We start from the raw sequence: 8,698 nt of genomic DNA on the forward strand, positions 1-8,698 counted from the left end.
ATTGTGGTGTGGTAAGATTGTTCCCGTGGGGAAAGCTCTTGATATGCTCATCATGATTAATGGGTCAAGTTATTGACTGCAGATTCAATCAGCAAGTTTGTATCCAAGGCAGATAATGAGGCCTGGTGGTGGTTATATTGAGGTTGGGAGTTTCAGCCAGGGATTGAGTTCTTCATCTGCCCTTCAGAATTTCCAGCAAATGCTTACAGATTTGCAATTAAGATTGCAAATACATGAGGAAGAGATTAGGTGTTTGAAGCAACAGCAGAATCTGTTAGGGAGCACTTCTTCCTTGATTATGCTAAGAGTGGCATCAGCTTTGGCTCAGCCTAGGGTTGAGAGTAGGTGGGAATTTCTCTGTGGAAGATTCCAAGAGTATTACCCTCCAGTCTTCGAGGGAGGCCTAGATCCATTCAGAGTTGAGCAATGGATGGGCATGATTAGTTCCATTCTGGACAGTATGGGGCTGGTGGGTCACGATAGGGTAATCTGTGCGACATATGTATTGCGGGATGATGCCCGGACGTGGTGGGAAGTCGTGTCCCAGACACGAGACATAGCTGTGATGGATTAGAAAGAATTTAGGCAGCTGTTCAATGAAAAGTATTACTGTGATGCAGCCAAGACTGCTAAGATAAATGAGTTTTTGAATCTCGTTCAGGGAAAGGCATCAGTAATGGGTTGGCCAAGTTCGCTTTTGATATGGTACCCACAGATGTAGCTCGGAAAGAAAGGTTTATCCAAGGATTGAATCCCCGGATAGCTCAGGACATTAGAGTTTCCCCAGTGCATGAAATCTCTACCTATGCTCAGGTGGTAGAGAAGGCTCTTGCTGTTGAGAGCATAAGAAATGAGAAGAAGAGTGCCAGAGAGCACGGAGCTCAGATAGTGGTACCTCCACTTATTGGAGCAAGCAAGAATGAAAGCTAGGAGACTTATCCAGTATGCGCTCGGTGCAAGAGGCATCATTTAGGAGAATGCCGAGCAAGGGCATGTTTCTTATGTAGAATGTTTGGACATCGTAAGAAGGATTGCCCAAGGCTAATAAAGGATGAGCAAAAGGGGGTGGATAGCTCGACTCCAGCTCGAGTGTTCATTCCGAGGCAGTTAGAGACTGAGACTAGTTCCTCAGGGGTGGCTGGTCATTCTTCTAGTTCTGATTTTTGAGTTATGCTGATTGGTTTTGGTGCCATGCTATTTCTTTGTTTGTTGCATATAGCGAAGCATAGAGTTGCTGTGTGGATTATATGGTTATGTTATGATGGGAAAGTAATACTGTATTGGTGATTTAAGAGATGAGGTGAATTATTGTAGGACTCATCAGTGATTTTGATAAAGCTGGTTATGACTGGCTTGGTATGATTTAGGGTATGGATTGGTTAAGTAAGTATGGGGCGATGCTAGTTGCAAGGAAAGGATAGTAACTCTTGGGTTTGAGAGTGGGAAGCCTTGTGACAGTTGGCAATGTACATGGATTCTGTATGCTTATGACATCTGTATTGAAAGCTAGAGTTTTATTGCAGGGAGATGCATAGAACCCTTAACTAGTGTGGTGGATACCACTTAGATTGTGCCAGCGGGATCAGGACAGACTGGAGTAGTCTATGAGTTTCTGGATGTACTTCCAGGGGATTAGTCGGGGTTGTGTCTGCATAAAAAGGATTGAATGGTGATTGGATTGGTGCCAGGAATGGAATCAAATTTAGGGCACTGTTTTGAACGGCTTCAGCAAAGTTGTAAGAACTAAAGGACTCAGTTATTGGATAAGGTGGTATTCTCCAAGGTGGATCTTCGATCTGGTTAGTACCAACTAGAGATTAGGGAAGAAAATACGCAAAAGTCTGCTATTATATTAGATAGGAGCATTGGGAGTGCTGAGTATGTTTTGAGAATTTGTTTAATTCCAATGGTTTATGAATCAGATGATCAGAGTGTGCAGAGGATTATTTGAGTGGGATTTTTAATCGTCTTGGACGATGATATTGTGGTGTATTCTCTGCAGAGATTTGCCAAGGTCAAGGAACACCTCGGTAGGCAAGAGTTTCCTTGGATGGGCATGATATTATATGTGCCTTGGAAAAGAGTTCTGAGTCTTCTTGTAGATCAGAATCAGTTAGTAGGTGGTTATGACACCTCAGTGGCAGGGAAAAAGTGATTGCTTATGCAACATGTTGGTTAAAGGATCTGATCAGAACTAGAGTAGAGTTTCTGGTGGGCCAGGTGGCTAGTGGTATGCTTGAGATTACTAACTCAGAGAAGATCAAAAGGAAAGAAGATTAAGTGAACCATAGATAGGAAAATTGAGTGGGAAGTCTTAGCTGGATTAGCTAAGGGTGTTATAGTATCAGGTATGAATTTATTGAGGTATAAGGATCGGATTTGGATCCGATGGACATTGGGATTAATTGGGAGATTTTGGATGAATCTCATGCTACTCTTTTATTGTCTTCATTCAGGCGTCATGACAGTGTATCAGAGTATGAAAGCTTTATAGTGGTGGCCTGGGATGGAGAGGGGCATAATGGAATACGTGGTAAAGTTCTTAACCTGTTAGCAGGTCAAGACAGAGTATCAGAAATCATTGGGTCCATTGTAGCCTTTGAGTATTTCATAGTGGAAATAAGAAAGCATCGCGATGGGTTTCGCGGTGGGGTTGTCTAGGATAGTGGGCCAGTATGAGTTGGCATTAGGTCATTATGGACCAATATTCCAAGTGAGTTCATTTCTATCAGTAAGAGTAGGTAACACAGCTGATCAATGTTCAGATCTCTATGTGAGAGAGATAGTGCGCCTTCATGGAATTCAAGGTCTATCTTATCAGATGAAGACTCTATTGTTACTTCCAGTTATTGGAAGGGTTAAGGAAGGCAATGAATATATAGATGGAATTCATTACAGTTTATTATTCTCAGACTGATGATAAATCAGAGAGAGAAAGAAAGAGCTATCCAGTATTGGAAAGGTACCTTATGAGATGAGGTATGTTTGAGAATGTTTATCACCCGTTCATTGGACTGAGATGGGGGAGGTGTTGAGTTTGGATCCTGATGTAGTTCAGGGGACCATCGAGATTATTAGAGGTTAGAGCTTGGATGTTCACTTCTCAGAGTAAATGGAAAAATGTTACTGAATTGAAAGGCAGGAACACGGGGTTCCAATTAGAAGATTGTATCTTCCTCAAAAGTATCACCGTGGAAAAGAGGTGAGGAGTTAAGGGAAAGTTGAGCCCTAGATTATTCTGACAATTTGAGTCCTGGATAGGACTAGTCAGGTTGACTTTGGATTTACCTTATCTTTGGAACTGTCAGTTGTGTACAGTGAATTTGTATTTCCATGCGAAGGACATGGGTTGGAAGAAACTCATGAGTTGAGTAATGAAAGTCTGGAGATTGAGGCTAAGTTATCATGTAAGGAATAGCCATTTCAAATATGAGACAGAAAAAAATAAGGTTCTGAGGAACAAAGTTATACCTTGAGTTAAGGTAATGTTGCAGAAACAGTGAGGTCAAGGGAACGACCTGGGAAACTGGGATCAGTTGTGTGGAATTCTTATTCCGGGCAGTTCAGATAAATTTCGAGGAAGAAATTTCTGTAAGGAGGGGATAGTTGTAATGCCCCAAATTTCATAATAAGGTTTAGGACCTTGATTAGGAGGCCGGGAGGGCCATAATTGATTTATTATGTGATTAAATGATAATATGCATGTTTAGGTGTATTAAATATGCATGTGAACCCATTTTTGATTAATTGGGTGATTTTCATATTTTGGCCATTTCAGACATATTTGGCATATAGGTGATATGTGTGTGGTGCTTTATTATTATTTGGTTATGCTAGGGTTACTCAGCATGAGACCATCCTAGGAGGTAAGCTAGTGGGAAAGTCACAACGGGATTTATTCTTGACTCGGAGTGAGTCAAGGGGTATTTACCATTACCATGTTATTGGGTAATGGGAATAAATATTTGATGATAAATTGGGAGTTAGTAAGATCAGGGAGAAATTCTGGAGGTTTTGACTATTTTGTCCCCAGGGACATTTTCGAGACCCCGAGCGTTAGGATTTGTTTGAGGCTACTTAAGCTTGAAGTAACCTTTTAAGAAATAAAAAGAACGTTCAGTACGTTCTCTCTCCCTCTAAGTTCCACTTTTGTCTCCCGATCGCATTTTCGAAGGAAACTTGAGTTCTAGGACTCGGATTCAAGCGACGATCGAGGCATAGCGATCCTAGGGAAGATTATAAGCTTATTAGCTGGAGGATTTAGTTGGGAACAACTCAATTGGAGGTAATTTAAGTTTTAAGTTCTAAGTTTTTAAAGTTTTTAAGCTTGAATTGGACTTTGTGTTTTGATGAGTTTTTGTTAGATTGGAGACTTGGGTTTTGCTGGTTTTGGATCATGGGGATGTTTGGGAACTTTGATTTTTGAGTTTGGCGATGTTTGGATAGGTTTTTGGAAGGTTTTAAAATGGAGAAATTGGGGAAAAATGGCTGATTCGAGGTTGGGTCGCGGCCCTGTTCTTGGGCGCCGCGGCCCAAGCTCGATGAAGCAGGTGGAGAGTTTTCAATGGGCTGGGGGCCGCGGTGCTTGGTGTCAGTTATGGCCAAATTGATGTTTTGTTAAGGGGAACTCAAACCTTAGGCCTCGGGATCGCTCCTACTACCCGGTTTAGTGGGAATCGACATCTCGGAGGCTAGGTCTTGGTTCCGGGATTGGTTTTAGAACTTGAAATTATTGGATCACCGTTTATGGATGTGATTAGGTTATCACTAGAGGCTTGGAATGGGGTGAAGAAAAACAAGCTCGGGGAGAAGTTAAAACCTATCTACGCTACATATACCGTCCTAACGGACACTTGAGAGCATATCTTTCTGGAAAATTCTAATCACCTTCCATGGAAGAAGCCAGAACCTTTGAGAAACCAGAGGGCGAAGAGAGATCCTTCAAAATTCTGCCAATTCCATAACGACATTGGTCATAACCCCGATGATTGTCAGCAGGTGAAGGATGAAATTGAAACTCTCATCAGAGCTGGGCCGTTGGCCCAGTACGCCCGAAATTGGGTAGTTCCTAATCAGCCCGCTGGGCAGAACCCTCAATCTATCCCAGAAGCTCCGATGGGCCAATCCGGAGCTCAGGAAAACTAGGTTGAACCTCCTTTTACAGTAGGGGAGATATAACCACTATCGCAGGAGGACCTCATTTGGCAGGCATGAGTAGCGGGGCCCAAAAGAGGTACATTAATGAATTGAAGGCTCATAACAGGGTGGAATTTGTCCCGGAGCAACGGTTATCGAAACTGTTGGGTTTTATGCCCTTATAAAACCATGTCGAACATGTAGCACGATTTCATATTATCAATAAAAGTAGTAGAAATCATTTAGTTTGACAACTGTGTTGCTTGCTTGTTTTATTACATGATTATTGAAATAATACAAACATTTATAAAATCCTGAACATATGGATAGTTACAATTATAGTGACTAGGTCACAGTGGATTATAGTTGTAATTATATGTTCAAAAGAACGAGTCCTAAGATTAGATCAGTGCATTGGATTTTCACTGATTAGGCAATCTACGATATGATCTACTTACACATTCAGGGTGTGATGTCTTGTCCAAGGCATCGACCAAGTAGATAAGATCGGATGTATTTAGTTACATCGGACTAGGATCGATATTGATTATTGATTGATAAATAAGTATCGTTGTTATCAAATCTAATCAATGTCACAACGTTGACCATATATTAAGTCGATCTTAATTCTGAGTGATAATATTCTACTAATTATATTATTTAAATCTTTTGACTTGTTCGTTACCAGCTTACCCTACGGTCTAGCCCATACTTACATCTTGGAGATTTATTAGTGTAATTGAGTGGGAGTATTATTCATAGATACGAAATCTATAACTTCTGTATGAGAAGTGAAAAGATGATTTCCTTAATTGCTTTGTTCAAAAGGTTAAATGATTGAGATCTCATTTATGTGATTAATTTCACGGAAATATCATTTATAAGGAACTTAGTGGGAGTTAAGGATAAAATACTGATGAGGGGTAAAATGGTAATTTGCACCCAGCTCGTTAGTAAGTCATCGATAGAGGATTGACTGATTGTAATGGTTATAACAATGGATAACGTATTTATGGTTTTGAAAATATGTTCTATGAATTCAAGAGTTCAATTTCGAGTCTATAGTGGAGTCACGAGGAATTAATAAGGTAGTAAAATTATTCGTAAATAAATTCACGGTAACTTGTTGGAGCTTGATTTCATGGATCCATGGTCCCCGCATCACCTTTGAGTAAATCATCTAGAATGTCTCAATTAATTGATTTAATTATCAATTAGGATTTTTAAAAGTTGACTAGGTCAATTTTGGAAAATTTACAGAGATATGAGATTTAGAGAATAAAAGAGAATCTTTGGGTAAATTTATTAATATTGATAAATTGGTATCAATATAAATAAATAATATTAAATCAAGTTTCAAATTATAATTAGTTAATTTGAATAAGGATTTAATTAATTAATTAAAAATAAATAAATAAAAGGTTTTGAATTTAGGCCCAGTTAGGATTTAAATTCAAAACAAAGAGATTGGGCCTGAGTCCATTTATGGCAGCCCAAGGCTTTTATTTTTGTTTATTATTTTTAATTAATTTAAATTTAAATAAATCTCATTAAGTTGCCTATATAAGGAATATGATATCTAGGGTTTTCAATAGCAAGTCAGTCTCAGTTGATTTGGGTAAGTGAAAACATAGACACTCTAATCCTTTCTTAGCCACAATATCTTATTCTTTTCTAGATCTCTGTCTCATGTGTTGAGAACCAGCCCACACTAGTTCTAGGTTGATCAAAGGCTTGGTGAGGAAGACTGTGTTGCTGATCTTGTTCAATCTCTTGATAATACTCTGCTACAGAAAGGAATCAAGGGTTAGAGAGATTGAAGGATGGAGTTGTTCCAGTTCCGCTGCGTAATGTAAGTTTTTACTTTACTTTGTATTTGTATCAATTTCATAGGAGCATGTTCTAGGAATTTGCATGTTTGTTTGATAATATGTAAATTGCATGAAAATAAATAAAGATCTTGCAATGAGTTTTTCCTACAGAAACAACAGCGATTGGAAAAGCAACCAATCATTTTCACGAAAGAGGATGCTAGCCAAGTCCAATTCCTACATAATGATCCGCTGGTAGTAACTGTGCAACTCGCCAACCGAAGGGTCCGAAGAATACTGGTGGATAACGGAAGCTCTGTAAATTTACTTTTCAGGTCCACCTTGGAAAAAATGGGACTGTCCGTATCCGATTTGAAGGCAACCTCGATGACTCTATATGGGTTTTCGGGTGAAGGATCAGCGACCATAGGGACAATCGAACTGGTGGTGACATTGGGAAAAGAGTCTTGAACTGTCTCCAAAGTACTCAAGTTCATGGTAATCAATTTTTCGGTCGCATACAATGTGATTTTGGCCCACCTTCGCCCAAAATGATGGAGGTAAGGAGTCCCAGGAGGTGGGAGTCACTCGTGGGATGAAAGAACCTCAACAAGAAGAGGATAGTGAGGTCGCCCAACATGACAACATTGATCCGCAAATAGGTGAAGATAGGTCAGAGCTCAAAGCCATAGAAGAGCTCGAGGAAGTGAACATCGACCCCAAAGAAGCTTCAAGAGTCGTAAAGATTGGGAAGAATCTTGAAGACAAAAGAAAGAAGGAGTTGGTCGATTTTTTACAAGAGAACTTGGATGTTTTCGCCTGGTTGCATGAGGATATGGTGGGAATCATTCTGAATATAATAATGCACACATTAAATTTGGACAAGAATGTGCCTGCAAAATCCCAAAAGTGATAGACTATTGGGAACGGTCCGAGCTAAAGCACTAGAGGAAGAGGTAGCTCGGTTACTAAAATGTGGATTTATCCGGGAGGCAAAATACTCGATCTGGGTTGCCAATCCCGTGCTGGTTCCGAAGCTGAACGGGAAGTGGAGAACCTGTATCAACTTCTCTGACCTAATTAGAAACAACCTTAACAACCTAGAATTGCTCTTGAACGTTTTTGACCGAGTTCTGGGCATCTGTTGAACCAAAAATTCAAATATATTCCAATTATATTCATTTAGTTATTATTTTTAAAAGGGGTTAGTTTCACTCCTTGAACTCTATAAATAGGACCTAGCACTCAGCCATTTCATTCATTATTCAAGCATTCTTCATAGCCTCCAAGCTGCTAAGTCTATTCCAGAGAAAAAACACTAGGGTTTTGGGATTTAAAATCTTTTCAATCTAAGATTTTCTAAACACTTGGGAAGTAAGATAGAGTGACATTTTGGTATTGAGGAGTAGATCAAAGTCCTAGACTATCCAAGGTATTCTTATCCTCAGATTTAGTTCATTATAGTTCTTTTATTTTCTTTTAGATCCTAACTTGATTTTATGGCTTTTGGTTAGGTGTTTAAGTTTCTTGAAATTTAAGGTTTTTTGGTAAGTTTCTATCTTGATGGTTTGGATGTCTTTTTCATCTCCATTTCTTTAGAAACTCATGATTCTTACTGTTGGTTTTAGGAGTTTTCCAATCCCATTCTTGTCTCCAATATCCCAGTTTTTGGTAAGGAAAATAGGTTAGATTATATGTGTTATGATATGTTATAGTGTTATGTTATATATGTATATGAATATGTTTTATGT

Source organism: Humulus lupulus, chromosome 6 (genome assembly GCF_963169125.1).
Source record: "Humulus lupulus chromosome 6, drHumLupu1.1, whole genome shotgun sequence".
Taxonomy (NCBI): Eukaryota; Viridiplantae; Streptophyta; class Magnoliopsida; order Rosales; family Cannabaceae; genus Humulus; species Humulus lupulus.